This window comes from Podarcis cretensis, assembly GCF_951804945.1.
Source record: "Podarcis cretensis genome assembly, chromosome: 10".
Classification (NCBI taxonomy): Eukaryota; Metazoa; Chordata; class Lepidosauria; order Squamata; family Lacertidae; genus Podarcis; species Podarcis cretensis.
The window spans coordinates 26,852,268-26,874,398 of NC_137179.1; the positions used below are offsets into that span (position 1 = coordinate 26,852,268).

A 22,131-nucleotide genomic window follows, 5' to 3' on the forward strand; every position below is an offset into this window, starting at 1 on the left:
AACTGAGGCCAGGCTGGCCAGATAATCACAATTCTTTGTAATTGGTTCAGGTTTGGGGCAACAGAAACCAAAGTTGCTCCATCAGCTATATGGCCGCTTTGCAACTATTTGAAGATGGCTGTTGCCTCTTAAAAATCCCTTTTCCAGGTTTACAACAAGGTAGGTCCCCATTAGTATCTCCCTGGAAGGTGATGTGTTTAACTCCAATCCCTTTTTCTGGCCATGACCATATTATTTGCAATTCAGCAAGCTCAGCCTTCCTCTAAGATCCATCAGATGACCAAGTCCACATGTCTGGATAAGTAAGTTCTCCCAAATCTGGGAGATGTATGTGTGTGTGTCAGCATGCTTGCAAACAGGATGGGTTCAAACTTGGGAGAGGAGTCAGAGTGGGAGCTGGATCTGACACTACTTCCCTTAGGATGGGGAACTTTCGGCCTTTTTGATGTTGGTGAACTACAACTCCCACCATCTCTGGCCACTGGTTAGGCTGGTTGGGGCTGATGGGAGCTATAGTCTAACAACATATGGAGGACCACTGGTTCCCCATCCCTGTCTTAAAGGATACAGATGTGTTTGCTTCCATTTAGAAGATATTTTTAACATCCTGTGCAAACAGAGCTTGTAAAACAGCAGTGATAAGGTGCAGATGGTGTTCCCCTCTAGGGGCCCAAGGAAGGCAGCAAGGATTAGGCCTATCTAAGCATCTCATCTTAAAGCAGATTCAGTGATCTGGATCCAAGATCCAGCAATCTGAATTTAGCTTGAAATTGTGCAGATAGCCCAAGTGGGAAATCCTGTCTCTTTACACTGACGATCCACCTTGCAGTTTCTGCTTTAGACAACAATCTTACAGGAGCAATAGAAAGCATTGCATTCATTTGTAAAAACACCACTGCTTGAGATAATAAAACATGACTTCCCTCTTGGGCCATATCACTGTTTCTATTTATTTAGCATGAAACGCGAGAGCTTGTCTAGAAACGTGTTATCATTGCCTTTGGGTATAGTGATTCATCCTCACTGGTGTGCAATTTGACCCCACCAGGGAGGTGGTCAATTGTTTAACTCAGAACAGCTATTCCCTTCCAAATAACAAGATGGCATTTCCACAAGTGATTAAACACTTCTTGCTTGCTCCCAGTGCTCATGACATCACAAATGCATTTGCATGGGGGCTTTGAATGACTACAGGAATGCACAGCACACATAGTGACCCAAGCTCCAGGTAGGGTTGGAAAGGGGAACCTCTACTGAATTGTGGAGAGGCGCTGCCTGTAAGTGGTCTTATTCATAGAAGGCAGCTTCCCAAAGAGTTACATCAGGGGCCAGCAAACTTTTTCAGCAGACAGCCAGTCCACTGTCCCTCAGACCTTGTAGGGGACTGGACTATATTTTGAAAAAATATATATGAATGAATTCCTATGCCCCACAAATAACCCAGAGGTGCATTTTAAATAAAAGAACACATTCTACTCATGTAAAGACACGCTGATTCCTGGACCATCCGCGGGTCCGATTTAGAAAGCGATTGGGCTGGATCCGGCCCCTGGGCCTTAGTTTGCCTACTCATGAGTTACATGGTTTTGTTTATCATAGCCTACCATAGACTGACCTCTATTGGCAGAAAAATATATAAGGGGGGGGGGGAGAGTACAGCCTCCAAGCCTGTAATGGATTTTGAATACTCTTTGGTAAGTATACTTGTTTAATTGTACATTGAAATGGAAAATGACTCTCAATGTGTATTGCGAAAGATAACACTGAGGAAATTCCATTAAAGCTAGGAAGAGCTCTCTGAGTACCTGGTGGGTTGATAATTAACTGTTGATGTGTCTCTCTGCTAGCTCTGATGTGGTGTTTAACTTATATCATATGAGAGGTATTCAGTTGCAAATCACCATTTTGAGGGTTTCTTTTTTTTGTTCTCTCAAGCCAACAAAGAAAGGTCTGCTAATGATTCTCTCTAGGAGGAACAGTCTTGGGCTGGAATGAAGGCTAATGGAATCTGTGTGGAGAGAGAGACCTTTGATTTCAGGTCTGTTTAGAGTTATGTCATATTTGTAAGAAGCTGAGCCTATGCTTGGACAAGCATATGACGTTTTGCAACTGTCTTGATATATCATTTATTGTTTTGTGTCTGTTGAAGAACGTTTTGTTAGTAAAGCTTTAAAACCATATTTTGGGTCTGGACAATTTTTATTCCAAGAGGAGTTAGTTTTTATTCATCCTATATTGCTTCAATCTATGCAATCTGCAATATTCTCCTGGGTCAAGCAGCCATTTTCATGAATGTGCCAGTGTTTCAGTGCATTGTGCTTGGTGGCTACTTTCATTTTCTGCACCAAAAGTTTAGACATTTGTCTCAATAGGAAGCTGCCTTACATCAAGTCGGACCATGTGGGGAAAGAGCTGTGGCTTAGTGGTAAGCCAATTGCGTTGCATGCAGAAGATACCAGGTTCAATTCCTGGCATCTTCAGGTCGGGCTGGGTTAGAACCTTGAAATTCTGATGAGCCACCATCTGTAAGACTATAAAAACATAGATAGACCTATGGTCTGACTCTGTATAAGTCTGCTTCCTATGTGCATTGGTTCATCTAGCTCAATGTTGTTTATGCTGCTGTCTGGCAACAGAACTCCAAAGTTTTTCAGATGGGCATGTTTACTGGATGCCATGCAATGAAGCTCTAGAACCTTTCACCAATTATCTGCTCTACAAGGTTGATTACAAGAGGAAATATACAATTGAACATAACACAGTAAGGACACTTCCCAAGTAGTCCTGCTGATACCCTTGAGGTCTATTGACATCAGGTAGGTCCCTTCATGTGTTCTTTTCAGTGCCTGCAAACCCAGCATGTAGAATGTTGACATGTGTTTTAATCTGGTTTTCAGCTCATTGGTGATCTCCCCCCGACTTTTAAAAAAAGTTTTTAATAGTTGTTTTCAAACTGTTTCTTTGCTGATAATTTTATGGTTCTTTTTCTTTTTGTAAATTGCTTTGAGGTTTTATTACCATCAAGTGTGAATAAAATAAATAAATATGCTTTAATATACTAATATGAGCATTACACATATTAGTATGCAGTTCAGCTATTTGTGTGCACAGGTACACAGATTGTACAGTCATTGAATGTAACTTGTGAACACCTCATGTATCATTCTACCTGTCTCTGTTTTACATACCACAGTCAATTCGTGAAAAAAAATCTGTCTCTATTTTAGCATATCCTGGGCTGACATCTAGTGGCAGTTTAAGGGAACAAATAGAGATTGAAGGATCTGTCAGTTTCTCACCTTAAATTCAGTTCCCCACATTTCTGCAGCAATTTCTGATTTATTTATTTTTTAACTCACATGAAAATTCTTCAGCATTTTAGTAAGAGAAAGGCCAGAGTTACGAGTTGAGTGATCTGAGCTAGGAACAAAGAAGCAGGTTGGGAAACCAGAGTGAGAGATGCTTGATTTCTGCTCACATCCAAGGCTGTGGCTATGGGTGAAACAGGACCCTCTTGGGGTGCTACTGCTGTGAACCCCTTCATTATAGGCTCAGGTTGTATATATGTGTGTAAATAAACCATATATCCCAAAGACACCACAGTCTTCACTGTGCCAGCACGAACCCTGGGTAAGTGCTGGAACCCCTGGAAACCTTCACTGTTCAGAGTTTGGGGTGGCGTGCAACAATATTTTTGAATGCTTTGACTAATATGCACATTTTTGTAAGCAGTTTCTCCTAATATAAAAGGGAAAAGGACCCCTGACAATTAAGTTCAGTCACAAATGACTCTGGGGTTGCAGCGCTCATCTTGCTTTACAGGCCAAGGGAGCTGGCATTTGTCCACTTCCGCAGACAGTTTTTCCAGGTCATGTGGCCAGCATGACTAAGCCGCTTCTGGCGAAACCAGAGCAGTGCACAGAAACCCCGTTTACCTTCCCGCCGGAGTGGTACCTATTTATCTACTTGCACTTTGATGTGCTTTCCAACTGGTAGGGTGGCAGGAGCAGGGACCGAGCAACGGGAGCTCACCCCATTGCTGAGATTTGAACCGCTGACCTTTTGATCAGCAAGCCCAAGCGGCACAGTGGTTTAACCCACAGTGCCACCCACGTCCCATTCTCCTATATAGCACATTTAAATGCTATTTTCATTAATACATTTATTTTATGCACACTTTCACTTAAAATATGAATTTTTGTGAACATTGTTTGCCTAGAGAACTGCATCACAAAAATTGGGATGAGTTAGAGTTCGGAAGGGGGGCTATGTTTTGGCTCTCATATGGTTTCAGAAAGTGAATTTGACAGAGCTGCTTTTAAACCTGAATTGTCTTGAGCTTTGCAAACAAAGTATTTGCATGTCCAGAGGACATGCTGTGCCTTACAGCAAAAAAATATTTCTGGCTCCACCCAAGTTCTTTGGAATTTGGTGGTGGTAGAAGGGCATATATTCAGCCCTATGGGAAGAACAGGCATCATAATGTGGCTTGTGCTTGTTTTACTGGCTGCCCTCATCTAAAATGTTTCTTTGAAGCCAATTTGATGTATGCTTGGGGGGAGGAATTGTTTCCTGCTCTGGCTCAGGCAGCAAAAAATATTGGGCTAATGACCCTGTGGCCCAGAGCACCCAGACAGAGTGCATGGCCTTCAGCAGCTGCCATTCAGATTCTGTACCTATTGCACATAATTGAATCAATAATTGTTCAGGGTTTCTACACCACACCATCCTGCAGCACCAAAACAGAAAGGATTTCATATGTGGATAGATTTCCTGCTTAAAAGAACTGCAAATAGTCAGGCCACCAGTATGGCTTGTCTGTTGAAATATGATTATTATATATCAAGTGTAAAGAGGTGTTTAAATTGCTCAGAAACTGTGGCTAGTCTAACACATTTGTTTCCGCAAAGCAGCTATACTGTTACATTTCCCCAGGCTCTCCTGTCTGACGCTTCTGGCTTAATTAAATGAATACATTGCATTTGTTCACTATTCAAAGTTTAAGGAGTTACTTTACAAGGTTAAACTATCGGTCCACTACCAGAATTTTCACTAGGGTAAGATTATTATTATTATTTAATCAGGGTTGTGGGGAGAGGGAGGGTTGGAGCACAGGTATTTTAGAGCAGCACCCAGGCCCATGCAGAGCTTGTCTGAGCTTGGGGTAGGCCCATTAAATCCCTGGTTGGCTGGGAAGACCCTGGTGCTTCCCTCCAGTCAACTTAGCCCTCTGAGGCCCGGGGCAAGTATACTGCCCCACCCTTCCCTGCACAATGCTGGCAGCACCCTTAGTAAAAATTGAGCAAGCCTGATAGGAAATCTTAGACCACCAATGATGTAAGCACGAGGGACTATGTAAAAGTTTAAAGGAAACAAGTCATTCAAACATACAGTAGCTGGGGAAAAAGAGAGATTTCAAGAGGCAGATCACATCCAAGCACTCGAGACAATGCAAAATATCTAACAAGTTCTTTTGGCTGGGTTAGGTTTTCTATTTTCAGAATTATTGTTAATAATTGAACAATGGGTTTAATTCTACTGCTGGGGCAAGGATAGTGGAGGTTATGCGGGGCAGAATGTTGAAGTGGAAGGTAAAATTTAAGGGAGCATGACATTTCCTCCGAAACAGCAGCACTCCTAGCTCTACCAGCCATTTGCTAGGCTCAGCCTAACTGTTGGCCTCCCTCCTTTCCTTCCTCCCTACCAGTTCTAATGAGCACCATCCTCCACTTGTGAGAAGGAGAGAGGCAGGTAAGCAGGCAAGCAACAAAATCAGGGCTTGGTCCAGTCAGTCTGTCCTCCTACCACCTGCAGGACCAACTTTATAGCATTTTCTTTTCTTTTCAAAATTGTAAACCACTGTGTGTGCCTTGGCAGAAAGGCAGTCTGCAAGTGCAATACAATAAATAAAGGAGTTTGCTTCCAATAAAGTGGGGATATAGGATTGCAGCCATGAAGTTATTCTTCATCGCTATTTATTGGACTGATATTCTGCTGCCTTTCAGCCCAAAAGTTCCCAGGGCAGTACATGACAGACTATAACATGCATAAATCCATGCAAAAGCTATACTACCACAATATAAACCAGATAAAGGATGGAAACATCCACAGAGCAAGAGTTAAAAATCACAGTCCACCAGCAAATTCAAAAACCCTTTCAACCAGTACCCTAAGGCCGGAGAGAACAGGTATGTTGTGAGCTAATGCCTAGAATTAATCAATTCAGAGGACAACTGAATCTCTGGGGAGGGAATTCCACATATGGGGTGGAAGGTCCTGCTCCATGTCACTGTGCTACTAACTCTATTTGTTGGTGGGACAATGGGCAGGGCTTCTTCTGCAGATGTTCATGCTGGGGAAGTTAGACTGGTGACTTCCATGTCTGAAATGTGATGTTTACATAAAATATGTAAAGTGGGCTTATTTAACCAGGCAAGCTCTAATTTGTTTTTCTTCCAAGATCAACTTTAGTATTCTCACAGCCTGCTATGACCATCTGCCCTACTTTTCAGTGTCAATCAAGCAAACATGTTGCATTTGCCCCTTATGAAAATGTTCTATTTTTTTTAAAATAATATTTATTAAAGATTTTCAAATATTACAAAAAAAAGAAAAACATCCAAATTTAAGGCCTTATTTTCAATATCATCTTTCCAGGACTTCCCCCTCCCCACCCCCTCTTGTATTCCAATTCTTTCAAATAGATTCAACAAATTCTTACCCCAAATTTTAAAATTATTATCATTAACCCAATTTAAAAAATATTTTCCCATCCCCTAAAATCGACCTGTTCCCTTCCACGAGTTCCCCTCTTTAATATAAGATACAGATTAACATAAAAGAATTAAAAAAAGAATAAAATATAATTTAACACCCTTTGGATTCCAAATTTCCCTCCCCCCTTTCCCGGTTGCGTTCCCAATGTCCATCAAATCCACTGTCTCCTGGAGCTCCCACATCTGAACCATAATCTAAGCCATAATCCTTCACCAGTCCGCTTTGCCGTCTTTTTAGTAATCTTTACCGTCTTTTAATCATCTTTAATTTCAAATGTCCAATCTTAGAAAGGGTCTATCTTCCAACTTTGTCCAGTTCTTGTTTTTCTTGTTGTTCTTGATGTTCTCTCTTCTCCTCTTTTTTTTTTCTTTTCCCCCCCTGCTCTCCTGCACAAATGTTCTAATTCCAAAAAGCTTGTAATTCCTCTACAGAGGCTTTGTTATTCAGGAACAAAACATTACGTCAAGTCCCTTCCATTCTTCAATAGATAAATCTATTGTCTCCTTTAGTGTGTAGACCTCTGTAGACAAAATAGTGTTCCATTTCTGCAGTTTCCCAGGAGATAAAATGTCCGATTCAAATTCCATGCCAGCGATACTTGTAATAACCCACAGCTCCTCTAGAGGGATTATAGTAACTCAGTTTCATTCCCGATCTCACCCACCAGTCAAAGTAACTTATTATTCCTTGTTTTAAACAGTTTATATCCAATTTATAACAAATGTAACCAGCAAAGTCCTCGTAACAAAGTTCTCTTTTTGTTCTTCAGTTTTGGCAGCTCCTTTGACAGCTGTCAAAACCTCTATTTCTCCTCTCCAGGCGCTCTCACGGATCGCTCCCGGGGCTTCCGGGGGGGGGGTTGTATTTTAATTCACATTCCACTCTTCTCCTCCAGCCCAGCTTATAATTTTCCATCGAGAAATTAATATCTTTATCAAAAGAAAAGGTTGCGCTCGATCTTAGTTGTCAGGTCCTTTGCTTTAGCTCCTCTACAACAGGGGGGAGGTTGACTTCCTTTTTATACCTCCCCCGCTCGCTCCGAATTTAAGAAAAAATTTATTCCCCTTTTTAATCCAAGTTCCAATTACTCACGGGTTGTTCTTTTAAGTCCAGATTTTCAATGGAAGAAGTCAGCGCTCTCCGCCAAATGGCATGCGGCTTCGCTCGGCAGGGGAAGCGGAGGACTCACAGCACCACCACCCCCGTCACCCGCTCCGCAGCCTTTAAAAAGGCTCCTTCGCGTGGTCGGGGGGGGCGCAAACGGTGCCAGCCGAGTCACCATGCCCATGGGTTTCAGCGCCCATGGTTTTTGAGGGTCCCCGCGTCGCCGGCGCGGTAGAACCCAGCCCCTGCCGAGCAGACTCCCTCCGGAGCTCGGAGGGAGTCCGCCATTCGGCGATGGCGCCAACCCGGAAGTTCTAATTGCAATAAATTGAGATGTACAAAGTTCAGACCTAGGATAAGTCAAGCTTAGTTTCTGGGACAATGTTGATTTGTCTTTTGGCAATGGCGGTTGGAATCCATGTACTTTTGGGCAGCATGAAATAAATATTAGAGGCGAGAAATGCTGGGAATGTTGGGTATTTGATTTGTGGATAATATGATTACTGATTTTTTTAAAGTAGGCAAAGGGATATATGGAAGCATTTAAGTGACAAAGCCAGTTGACCACACTTGATCCTGTTCAGAGGAATTGAGGGAAGAACACAGATTCCAGTGATAGATCACTTCCAAGCACATGTCATGAACTGGTTGGAAGCAGAGGAATGGTGGGAGGAACCAGCTGGGGAACCCCCAAGGGAAGAAGGCTCAAAGCCCAGGGATTGGTGGTGGGATGACAATGAGTGGTCACAGGGAGAAGGAGAAGACAGGGAAGAGGAGGTGTCAGAAGTTGATGAGGTAACAGGACTTAGTGAGCGGGGAGAGTCTGTGGCAGAGAGAAGTCCAGAATCAGAGGCAGAAGCTGAAACAGGAGGGAGGCCAAGAGCAGAGATGAGTCAAGCTGGTGAAGAGTCCTGGGTGTCTCCCCTTCCAGATGCAAAAAGCTCCCCTCCCTACTGAAACCTAGAGCCAAAAGAAGTATGAAACAGGAGGAGCAAAGAGAGGTACACAGGTGCAGTCTCCGATTGTTTAGAAAAAACCATGAAGAGGAGCAGACATAGATGGCTGTGAGGAGACAGGGACCTTTAGTCTCTGCAACTGATTTCATGGAGTAAAACCTACAGGGAGTGAGCTTCTGTGCTCCATTAGGCCTGGAACTCTGCCAAGTCTGCAAAGATAGTGGGGTTTTTTGCCAATAAAGGGTTAATTCCAACTTTGATCTGTGTGATTTACCGCAGGCTAACTCTGGGAACATGCCAGTCTCACAGCTTCTTTCATCCAGGTTAGTTTTTCTTTCTGAGAATGGGTTTAATTCTATAGAAATGACACGATAGTTCAAAACCAGGGCAAGACTTGTTTACTTTCTGACATGACCATCTGGAAGATTTTTTCCACAGAAGAAATTAAATAAACATGCTGTATTTATTTACTATGTAAAAGTTCAACTTTCAATAACTCAACGGCCTCATCTGCTCCACTATCTGAAGTGTCATTTGCAGGAAACTGATGTTGAAATAGGCTGAGGTGATCGTCCCCACCCCAGCTCCTGCTCTTTGAAAGAGGCACCAGACAAGGATGTCCTCTATCCCCACTTTTGTTCACTGTGACACTGGAAACACTCCTAATAGCAATAAGAAAGGACCCAAAAATTAAGGGGATTAGTCTAGGTAATAGACAATATAAAGTTAAAGCATTTGCGGACGATGTAATTATTACTACAGAAAATCCAGAAGAAAGTGTACAAGAAGCCTTAAAGAAATTGACTGAGTACGGCGGAGCATCAGGCTTCAAGTTAAATAAAGAAAAATCTAAATTATTAAAGAAAAATATGGGGGTAAAGGAACAGGAAGAATTGGACGGTAACAGGCCTTAAAATCACCACGAAAGCTATTTAGGGATCTGGATTACAAATAAAAATACCAATTTGTACAAGGATAATTATGTGAAGAAGTGGAAGGAAATAAAAGGATATTTAAATAAATGGAATAAATTGAACTTATCTTTATGGGGTAGGATATCCTTGATAAAAATGTCAATTCTCCCAAAAAAGCTCTTTCTTTTCCAGACGATCCTAATAATTATTGGGACAAAATGTTTTAAAGGCTGGCAAAGGGATCTTTCTAATTTTATCTGGTAGGGTAAGAAGCCAAGAGTAAGGTTCAAAGTATTGATGGAGCCCAGAGAAAGGGGCAGGTTCGCGGTCCCGGACCACAAGCTGTATTTTGAGGCTGCATGCATGACGTGGCTGAAAGATTGGATGTTACTGACAGATACGGAAATCCTAGACCTGGAGGGCTAGGACAAAGTTTTCGAGTGGCATGGCTACCTGGGTCATGATAAAATAAAAGCACATAGAGGCTTTACTAATCATTTGGTGAGAAAGGCCCTATTTGAAGTTTGGGAAAGAAATAAAACAATAGTAACAGCCAAAACTCCGTAGTGGCTATTGCCTATGGAGTCATCAGCCATGCATAGAATAATATGAAAGACAGTTGGCTAACATATAGGGAACTCGTAAAAGAGATAAAGGATTGCCCGACAGTACAGAAGTTTGAAGAATTAAAAGAGAGGGGGGTGAATTGGTTAGAATATTTCCAATTAAAAACAATATTTGAGAAGGATAATAAACTTAAGGGGTTTGATAAAAAAATATCGGTATGGGAGAAGGAAATCTTATATAACAACCAACAGACTCTCTCAAAAATATATAAATTGTTACAAAATGGGAAAATAGAAAAGGAGGAAAAAGGTGACGCTATTAAAAAATGGGAACAAGATCTGGGCCATTCAATTGAATATAATGAATGGGAAAGACTATGGATAAAAAAATATAAATTTCACAACATGTTACCTAATAAGAGAGAACTATATGAAAATGCATCATAGGTGGTACCTGGTGCCAGAAAGGCTGGCAAAAATGAATAAAACATATAAGTGCTGGAGATGTAAGAGACAAAAAGGAACTGTCCATATGTGGTGGACATGCCCCAAAATTGGGAAATTTTGGAGCATGATCCATGAAGAAATAAAGAAAATACTAAGAATATCATATAGTAAAATGCCAGAGGCATTCCTTTTAGGAATTTTAAACAATGATATTCCAAAAGACAAAAGTAAATTTTTCTTATACACGACATCTGCAGCAAGAATCCTAGCGGCAAAGTATTGGAAAGGGAATCAGTTACCCACTAGGGGAGAATGGTTATGTAAGCTTTCAGAATATTTAGAATTAGCCAAATTGACAGATATAATAAGACAAAAACCAAAAAGTGAAGTGAAAAAGGAATGGAAGTGCCTAAATGAATATCTTAAAAGCTAAGGTTTGAGGACAGAAATCTGACTGAGTCTGGAATAACCTTGTGAAGTGAAAGGATAAGAAAGAGGGACTTATATCTAGATGTTAGGATAGAGATTATCAGGAAAACAGGAAGATACAATGAGAGGTAAAGGAGGTGCTGGAAATCAATGTTTGTTTTCCTTTTTAGTGTTTATATTATTAATTTGTAAGATTTGGATTTGTTTTTTATATGCTTGTTTTTGTGTATTGTTATTTTTCGTTGTTTTTTTGTTGTTGTGTGGAAAATACTAATACAATTTACTATTTAGAAAGAAAGAAAGAAAGAAAGAAAGAAAGAAAGAAAGAAAGAAATGGCATGGTAGTTCAAAACCAGTACAAGACACCTGGCTTTTATTTCAATGCCTCTGAAGGCAATGTTGAGGATGTTGCCCATAGTTTGAGACCAGAGCACTGGAAGAACCACCTTCTGCCACTTCCGATATTACTTTTTCCACTGCTTGGCGGTTATCTGCTGATTTTTGAATGATTTTTATAAGTGACATTGTTTTAATTTTTTTATACAGAAGAAAACCCTCAGCATCCCAAAATGTTTTACATGTCATTCCTATCCATACTCAGTAGAAGACAACTTCCTATGTTCCTACGGTTCTACATTACCTGACAGCTGTCTATGTTCTGCTGTGATGTAACTAAAAAAAATCCATAGGATAATTTATTTTGAATTTCCTGTTGTTTTAAAAAAGATAGAGAAATGTAATCACAAAGGCTACCAAGTCCATCTCTGTGTTGAAATGTAATGTTTGCATATAGTGGGTAAAGAGAAGGGAATTTGCTTGGATAGAAACTTGGCAAGACTTACTTTCCTCCCTGACCTTCAACTTTATTCTGACACTCTGGCATGACCATATGGAAGATTTTTCCACAGAAGAAATTAAATAAACATACCGTATTTATTGACTATGTAAAAGTTCAGCTTTCAATAACTCAACGACCTCATCTGTTCCACTATCTGAAGTGTCATTTGCAGGAAACTGATGTTGAAATAGGCTGAGGTGATCGTCCCCATCCCAGCCCCTGCTCTTTTGGGAGCAGAGGAGAATGGAGCTCAGGTCTTTTACACAAAGAGTAAATATTAGAGAAGTAGAAATGTTGGGAAATTCCTTCCTGGATACAAAAACTGCAGCCACCCATTAAAGAGCTATAAATGTGACAAAGCTGTTCAACCACACTTAAACCTCAGAGGGTCCTAAGGAGGAATTGAGAGAAGAACTGAGATCAGTTAAAGAACCCCAAAAACATCAAGATGATGCTGGGAACATCAAGACCCTGCAGCTTCCTTTGTCCAGGTAGGTTTTTTCATTTCTGATAATAGGTTTAATTCTCTTCCCCAAACCATGACAAGCATGCAAAGTGGTGCTGATTAGCTGGCATTTCATCCAGGGCTTGTAAGAGCAATACTGGGAACACACAAAGCTTGGGGCCAGGGCACACTAAGAATGCTCTTGTGTCACGTTTGCCCTTACATCCAGACACCCCAGATGTTGAACTCCATCTCTGTCAGCTCTCAGCCAGCTTGGCCAGTCACCTCATGAAAGCTGTAGTCCAGTAACATCTGGAGGGCAAGAGGCTCGCAACCTTGGCCCAACCAATTTTAAGATCATCTAAGGATGCCCCACTTAAAATGCTTCCAGGTTCTGAAATGTGCTACAGGTTGTCCCATTCTCCTCATGCACGATCCTTTGCAGAAGAGGCAGCTAAGCTCACTTTTGTTTTCTGAGCCTCCTGAACATTACTGTTAAGGCTTGACTATTGAGATGGGTGTTTGCTGCTGGATAAAGTGACTGCTTCAAGTGTCAGGATCTACAGGGCAGCCAATCTGTCCTCTGAGGAATGTATTGCCTGCTGCTGCATGCTCCTTGGAGACCTCCTTCACAGCCCTTCCCCAATAGGGAGAAATTTATAATTCTGTCTTTTTTTTTTTTAGCAGCCTCCCTGGGACCTCTCTCAAGATAATTATATTTTTCTCCTCAATGCGAAGCCTTCTTTTAAAATTAGTTTGTAATATTCTATCTCTGAGAGCTACAGAGTTCAGACATACTAAACAGTCACCTAGCCTTTATTCGCCTTTGCTATAGTAGAATTGACTCTAAAAAAGATTTTATCAATCTTTCTGCCCACTTTCATGAGTGATGTAATCAAGTAGAAATTAAACTCATGTAGTCCAAATGTGACTGCCTATGTGGCTATCTCTTTAGCTATCTACACTATCAAAATGCTAAGGTAGTTTATTTCTTTTATCTTTTGCTTCAGGTGTCTGGATTTTGACCATAGTTTTGGCCAGAGCTGGAGGAGTTCAAGCAGATTCTTCTGGTATTCCTGGTCCACCTGGTCTACCTGGTCTACCTGGTCCTCCTGGTCCACCTGGTCCTCGTGGTTTTCCTGGTATTCCTGGTTTTACTGGTCCTCCTGGTCCACCTGGTCCTATAGGTGCTCCTGGACCACAGGGGGCACCAGGTATGATCTCTAGCTTAATTCTCAGCAAATTTTTTACTACTATTACTACTACTAATACCTTTATTGTCAATGTACAACCTGTGTACAATGAAATTAACCGAGCCTCCCCCCCAAACACTCAATCTCATTGCACTCTGTGTGCTTGTCGCACAACACACCAACCCCAAAAGTCAGTTGCACTATATTATTTTCCATTCAACCCACGGATAGAAACGGTTTTTTAGCCTGTTGGTATGACTGATTATACTTCTATATCTCCTGCTCGAGGGTAGAAGATTAATGAGGTGCTGGTTGGGGTGTGAATCATCCCTGAGAATTTTTCTCGCTCTCCTAAGGCAACGATCCCTTGCAATGTCATCTAGCGGGCTCAAGGGATAGCCCATGATACTACACTTTGCATGGAAGACAGAACACTTCAGAAACCAAGCAACGGAAATCAAGTTCTTGGTTATGTTTACCAAATAAACAAAGCAGGTACTGGGTTTAATCCTGGATTGCAGATAGAAACAGCTTGGGTCACCCTGTTGGTCACCCATTTTAGGGAGAGGGACTGGGAGGAGGGTCAGTGTCACGATTGAGCCAGCAGTAAATCACACTGTTCAAGTTAGAGTTAGGTATTACCAAAAGTACAATCTGCACAGACTTAGTGGAATGTTAGACCTAATGAGCACCAAAACCCATCCCCAATAGGTCCTTCCCCATGAAGCTGTTGCTGAGACTGAAAGTCCCTGCCTATCCACAGCTGCCTAAGTCCCCTCCTCTCCAGGATTCCCCCACCCCCAAGCAATCAGAGACTGTGCTTGCATGTTGTCAGTCTCTCCTCTTCCCTTTTTATGCCTCTTCTGGTTCTGGGACACAAGTGGGGAACCAGAGCTTTTTTCAGCGGGGGGTGGGGGGGAAGAGAAGTCCATTGGGTTCAATGGTGCATGCCACTGCCAAAGTCATTTTTCCTGGAACCCCACCCCTTTTCCATCCCGTTTTAATATTTACGTGCAATATACAGTTGCTATTTGTTTTCATAATCTTTTTAGGAAATTTTGTGGAACATTGTTGTATTTTTTAAAATTTTTTTTAGTACACCACTTGGAGAGATTTCACTATATCAAATGGTATAATTTTTATGATTATATAAAACCAAAGAATGTCAAAACATGGTAAGAAACAGCTACAATGGTAAAATTATAGTAACTGCAATATTGTGTTGTTGTTGTTTTTTAAAAAAGTATAGTAAGGGAGCCGAGTTCTGTCCAGGTTTCTGAACACCTGAATGTCTAAACTCCAGTTCAGTTGTGGTTCAGCCACTAATCTGAACTATTTTTCAACCTGCTGAAATACATTTCATATAACTGACCACACAGAAGGCAAGCTACCAGCAATCGTCAGGTCTACCAAATACCAAATGTCTGAAACAGCCCTTTTTTGCTATTCAAGGAAAGTAGCTAAAAATCAAGTGGTTTACTGAGAGACTGGTGGGGCATATTTTGTTTTGCAGGTCACATGTTGCACAGGGTTAATATCCTAAACATTAACAATTTACTAACAATTAACAATTCTATAATATTAAGATAATGCTAAATATGTAGCTTGAGAATTAATTTTTTTCAGTACACCATCCTCATCACATCCTCCATAAGTCCACCAAAGTTCAAAAATTAATTAGTGTATTAATTGGTAGTTATTGCTGTCCCACTTCATCAATAATGCTCAAAACAGCTTACGCCATTAACATTTTGCACTGGGAATTTCAGGGAGAGTAAGTGTGGTTGACACTGAAGGTATTCTGTGCATGAGCCTACAGAGTAGCTGGTTTGGGGTACCTGCTCTGTTGCTAAGGCCATGCAGGTGCAGAACCCTGTTTTACCTTCCCAGCTGGCCAAGACCTTTGTGGGGAAATGTTGCTCGATTCATAATACAACTAAGCATTGCAAGCTGAACAAATTTGAATTCCAAACCAGGAAATCACAACCTTTGGCAACATCTTGGTGCCACAACAGCAGGAGATGGATAAATGTGAATATCCAAACAACTTCTTCTCCCTTCTCTATTCTCCCACTACTTTTCCTCTGTAAAATCACCCCTCACTCCAGTGCATTGGTAGAGGAAAAATCAGGCATGAGTGTTGCAATACCTAATGCCATTTAATCCTATATACATCATTTTATCTGTATGCTATCTTCCCACATTTAAAGCCATTCTCATTACAAGCCATTACAAACATAGCAAAATTACCGTATTTTTCGTCCTATAGGGCACACCGGCCCATAGGACGCACCTCGGGTGTTTTTTGGGGGGGAAAATGAATAAAAAAATTTATTTCCCCCCCCAGCCGCGGCTGCTGCCCCAAGCCTTGCGCACACCTGCCCGAAGCACGGGGAGCCCTCCGCCGGGCTTGCAAGGCTTGCGGATAGCTTCCTGAAGCCTGGAGAGCGAGAGGGGTCGGTGCGCACCGATGCCTCTCGCTCTCCAGGCTTCAGCGAAAGCCTGCATTCACCCCATAGGACGCACACACATTTCCCCTTCATTTTTGGAGGGGAAAAAGTGCGTCCTATGGGGCGAAAAATACAGTAGTCATAAACAATAAATAAAACACATCAAAAAGCACACAGTTGAATCGAAATATTTCTGCATAACTCATTATAATACAGATAAAGATACCAAAAAAAAAAAACCCAACAAAAAAACCCCACACCAATGACAGCAACACCAACTTCACAACAATGCCCTCCTTAAACAATACGTCAAGTGTCTGGTCAGCAGTCTCCGCTTTTGTAGCTGGAGTCAGTCAGGGTCCTACCCTCCCAGGTCAGGTGGAAAACGGCCTGCAAGGCAGAGAGCAGGTCTTCCAGGACTCAAAGCCAAGATGGTTTAGACAAGATGTTGATGAACTACAGCTCCATCATTCCTGACTACTGAACATGCTGGCTGGGACTGATAGCAATTGGGGGTCCAACATTTGGGGGGCAGCAGGAATCTCATCTCAGCTCTAGAGATTCTGAGAAAGAAATTATTTCTACAGTATTTGGATGACAACTTCAATGCACTGCTAACTTCTTTTTTAACAGCCAAAGCTGAGTACCTGTGAAGACTCTGTCATTCAAACACTGCTTTTGTGCCTGGGCCCTATGAGTGGTTGGAAGAGTCTGTACCCAAACAGCTGCAGGCTATTTTGATTTGAGACAGACATTTGTCACTGCTAAATTGTTTTCCCCCTCTCTCTTCAATTTTTAAAAAGGTTTGCCAGGGACTCCAGAATTGATATGCCCTCATGGATTGCCAGCAGCTGATGGTCAACCAGGCCTAAGAGCACCACCAAAATCTGCATTTTCTGCAAAAGTGGGCAAAAGCTATCCAGCACCTAATCAGCCCATGGGATTTCAAAATATTCTATATAACGAGCAGCAAGTCTTTGATGAGTCATCTGGCATATTCACCTGCCAAATCCCAGGAGTATATTATTGCACCTACAACCTGGAGGGACACCAGAATTCACATATGATCCTGGCAAGGAATGGTACAGAGGTGAAAGCATCTGATCAGATTACCTCGGATGCTTATGAAAACCTGCCGCAAAGTGCAATCCTTAAATTAGAGAAAGGAGATAGGGTGTGGTTGGATGCAAAAAAGGCTCATGATGGGATAACAGAAGGAAGCTATTTTTTGTGCTATCTCATATATGACTCTTAGATGATGCAGTACTCTGGATCCAAATGGCTCGCATCATAATTTGTCCTGCAAAGATTCGGCTAGATGGTTTGTTTTGATTTGCAACAAGTACACCTAATCTATAATAGGTACACTTAGGGATGGGGAAGAATTCTAAATGGGAAGCTAGGAAGTGGGACTCATTGGACATCTGAGTAAACATGCCTAGGATGCAGTTGGGTTCTGGCACACCAATGGCTCAGAAGCATTGTTTTACAATGAAACATGAAAGCAGAACATGAAGTGTGCATTGATTTCCATGAAGTTTATTAGAAGGCTACTGCTTCTATATTTATGAATCAAAAGGATGTGCTTCACATTGTTTCCACATCTGCATAAGTGCATGCATGTAATCATTTGTTTAAAATTAAAGGTTGTGTCATAAAACAACTGACTGCTACAGAATATTTATATGGGGAAACTAAGTGCTTTAAATAGGTTTTGGTTTTTTTTTTTAATATAAACAAAAAAGACAGTCAGGGATAGAGGAATGGAGGAGCAGATGGGCAGGGATGGGAATAAATGTGTTTATTTGGACAATGTATAAATATTGGGGGCAATCACAGCCTTTCCGTGCTAACAGCACAGTGGAGGTGCAAGTGGAAGTGTAGAGATGACTTTATGGATTCATGGATAAGTACCCAGGGTTATCAACAGACAGAGGATTAATCTGAAGAATAATGAATACAAATCCACAGTAAACCAAAGTCAGGGCTGAATGGGATTAAGAGCACTAATATCCTAAACACATTCCTGTAACTTCACTATTTACTGAACATAATGTTCAGGAACATTATTCAGTTATTATCTACTGCCCTTCTTCCAGCTATCAACTCACAAAATTTGCACCCCTCAACAGTCATCCCATGCTCCCTTGAACTCCTCCTCCACCTAGATTATTCAGTATCCCAAGCAAGCACTCTCTCCTGCTTCTAAATCAAACACAAACACCAAACATTGTCCATTACAGTTCCATGGCTGGGCCAAGATAGACGTGCCCATTAAGTCTTAATTATTTGGACAGATGCAAGGTGTTAATCATACTGACAGATATATATATATATAGCTTAGATTATATTGACATCTTTATGGTTGCATCTGGCTCATTATAACTGCTCATAATAAGTTATATATAATAAAGCTGCATTGAAACCAGGAAGCTCCGCCTACCGGCCATATCTGGTCTAGCAATACACAGGGATGCTGAACCCATGGCCCACTGGCTGGATGCAGCCTGCCAAGCCACTCCAAGTGGCCTGCCAGCTCCTGGCAAAATCAAGCACCTCAAAGTTATGTAAATTCACCACAGAGGACAGCAAGATGAATAGTGTAATTTTGGTGGAAGGCAAACTTCAGCAGAATGGAACCAGTGCTGCGTGCAACAAACACAGAGTGGAACGGAAAAGGTTGCCTTATGACAGCTCTGCTCCATACATCCACATGTGTAGTTTTAGACTGTCTCACTTTCATTTCCACCACTGGAAGTAATAACAGTTAAAGCAAAAACACACTAAAACTACATGCAACCCATGGATATAAAAACAGAACAAAGAGAAACACTCTGAAAGTCACTGCAAATATTGTGGTGGAACCAGGCGTCAGTTTTAGAAAAGGCCTCAAAGAACTGGAGGGAGTTATTTATCATTCTGCATGCCCCGTTTCAAAAAGTCAGTGCACATTTTTGTGTGTGTATGTAAATTTCACTGCACAAATATGCACCTTGAAACCTTCTTTGAGGGCTTTTTAGTACCTTCCACTTGGTGACAGGCAAAACATTTCCAAAAAGGTAGCAATCTCATCAGACAGAAGATCTGGGAAAACGCACACAAAGCAACACAACTCAGAACTGTCAGAACTGATGCCCCAAACAAGCTGGTGACATTTCCTGTGACCTAAAAGAATGTCCTTGGTTTCATTTCCGAGAAAAATAAAATGACATGAACTAAAGTAAAAAGTGGCTTTGATGCAAAGCTAGGATGGATCTGTTCCCCTAGTGCTAAATCGTACTGGGGGGGAAATGTGGATTTTGCATCTTTTGATGTGTGTCCCATGCTTGACACTGGCTTGCCATTTTCTCCGGTTCCTGGGGTGATTACTTTGATGAAGTGTTTACATAAATCATGTCCCTGCTGGAATCTAATTGGCAGGAAGGTGCAGGAGAACAGGCAGAAGAAACCTGCGCTGCTGCAGGAGCTAAAGATATATGAGACCTGCTTACAAGCTCCGGTGAAAAATGAGAGAATAATGGCACCAGTTTTACACGGGACTTGATGTATGGTTCCATACATCTTAAAGTCTTGGCAAACGTGCACTCAAATGACTTAGAAATATGAGAAATTTACTGCACGCTAAACACTATCTCCCTGCTACCACCAGCAACTTCATCCCCCTATGGAAAGCAAGACTCTGTCCCCTGCCCGTCTTCCCCTGTTCTTATCATTCATCTATCAGTGAGGGAAATTCACAGAGAGCACTTAGAAAAATATGCTCCTTCCTCTCTGTTTTATGCCTTATTCTGCTCCTTATTTCAGCAAAGGCTGTTTTACATTAATGGCCAACCAGATAGCCTGATTCATGAGATCCCCAACAGTAGTATGAACGAGAGACAGGCGTCTGTGGCCAAATAAGACATGACATAAATATATGAAGTGCAAAAGCCTCCTGCTTTTCAACTCCTTGACATGTCCTGAGTGGTAATGTGTGAACCCGATCAGGTTATCTGTGTGTGCAAGAATGGGGTTATGAGAATGGTGTAAAACTAGGGTCTGCAAACTCTTTACAGCACATGCGTGAATGGGTTCTGTGAAACAGGGGTGAGAGGGAATAAAATGTCCCCGAAAAAACAGTGCTTTTCAACGCATTTCTTTGGCTGTTTACAAACCAAAGCAGCAAATCATTTACTAAACCACAGTGTGGGAAGAAGGGGCAGCTTGCCTAAACCAGGCTGAAGGACCACATAGCCCTCATGAGCAAGACTTGCGAAGTGACTCCGTGTCACTTGGTAAGTTGCTTCTGGCATCAGTGTGCAGGCAGCCACTGAGAAGCTAGGATTCCAGTGTAGCTCTGCTCTTGATACAAATGAAAGGAAGGAAGCCTTAAGTGCTTTGTGGATTTGTCAATCCTCCCATCCACAAGTGTTATAAACAAAAAACCAGAGTGCTGGGAAAGTTTCTGCTTCCTTTGAATGAAACCTGTCAATCTACTTTTGTACCCCCATAGCAAATCTTCAGGTTTTGCCCTCCCCCTTTCCTTGCCCTCATCACCAGCAGCCTCACCTAATTGTTACTCTCCCATCCTTACCCTACTCCCAACAGAATACTTTCCAATCTTATTGCAGTGGCTCTCTGACAAGAATCTGCTTCCATGGCAACAGACCAACATCATGTTGTGATTTCACTGTGGGAAAGAGCAAGGAAATGTGGGGGAAATGCCAGAGAAAGCCACCAGTTATGTGTCACTTTGGCCCAGCTTTGCTTTGGAAGGTGAGGGTGAAAGTACACATTACACCCAAACAGGTGTCACAAAGCTCCAACGGAATGTTTCATTGAGAAAAGCAGCTTTTGGAGGGGGGGGGGAGGGCGTGTTGTGTGGAAAACTGACAGGGTGAAGTGGTGCACAATCCTTTCCCCAATTACCATATTTTTCCGTCTATAAGACGCCCCCTATTTTGGGGGACTCCGATTTAAGAAAATGGGGGGAGATGGCCTCTGTGTTTAAGACACCCCCACATTTTTGATATTATTTTTAAGGGGGGAAACCCTAATCTTATACACGGAAAAATATGGTATTTTGTTCTCATTGCAGCTGGTGTGAGTATTTTAGGATTCCAGTTACAGTACAAGTTGGGATCCTACAGGGTGGAAAGCAGCTTGGCCAGGGGATGGGTGGATCTGTCCATTTGGGTTTAACAGTTTCTCATGCTTCCAGTCTTAGGTTCAGTTCTTTATATTTCCACATCTGTTTGTGATTCCCCCCTCCCCCTCATGAACATGCACAAGCATTTTACTGAAAATTTCTTGCAATATGCACGTTTTTGTGTGCGCTTTTGCCTAATACACTTTTTTAAAAAATAATTTTTCCTAATATAATGCGTTTTGGTATGTTTTTTCCATGAATATGTGTGGTTTTTGTACACGTTACTTGGCTTGAGAACTTCACTGCAAAATTTGGAGAAGAATTGTGAATTTTGAAGGATGTCTGTGTTTGGTTTGCATCTTCTTTTGGGAAGTACTGATTTGGTAGGTTCACGTTTAAAACCAGCCATCAAGTTTCTCTCACATCCCATTCAGCAGAATAATAGTAAGCAGGAGAAGGGTTAAGCATTCCGTCCAAATCACTACTTCTCCATGCGAAAAACCTCTTCCCAATACTACTACACATTGGGACATTACGACATGCACTGTGTAATGTGGCGTTTATCCCAAGAACCCAAAGTTCTGTTAACCTAATTCAGAGGTTGCTGACCTGTGGCTCACCAGATGTTGTTGGACTCCAACTCCCAAAAGCCCCAGTCACCATAGCCAATGGTCAGAGATGTTGGGATTTGGGGTCCAGGAACATCGGGAGGGTGGGAGGCACAGGTTCCCTTGGGAGATGGTGGACTCTCCTTCCTCGGAGGTTTTTAAGCAGATGTTGGATGGCCATCTGTCATGGATGCTTTAGCTGAGATTCCTGCATTGCGGGGGGTGGGGCGGTGGTTTGGACTTGATGGCTCTTGGGGTCCCTTCCAGATCTACAAT

At 41.9% G+C, this 22,131-nt stretch overlaps 1 long non-coding RNA gene across 1 annotated transcript in view; it reads left to right on the forward strand.

The window, feature by feature from the left end:
• Positions 1-13,552: 13,552 nt before the first annotated feature.
• Positions 13,553-22,131, forward strand: part of LOC307225303 — a 48,014-nt gene continuing 39,435 nt past the window's right edge. Inside the window, exon 1 of the long non-coding RNA XR_013842847.1 lies at positions 13,553-13,690. This is a non-coding gene — a long non-coding RNA (uncharacterized lncRNA). The remainder of the gene's footprint in view (positions 13,691-22,131) is intronic.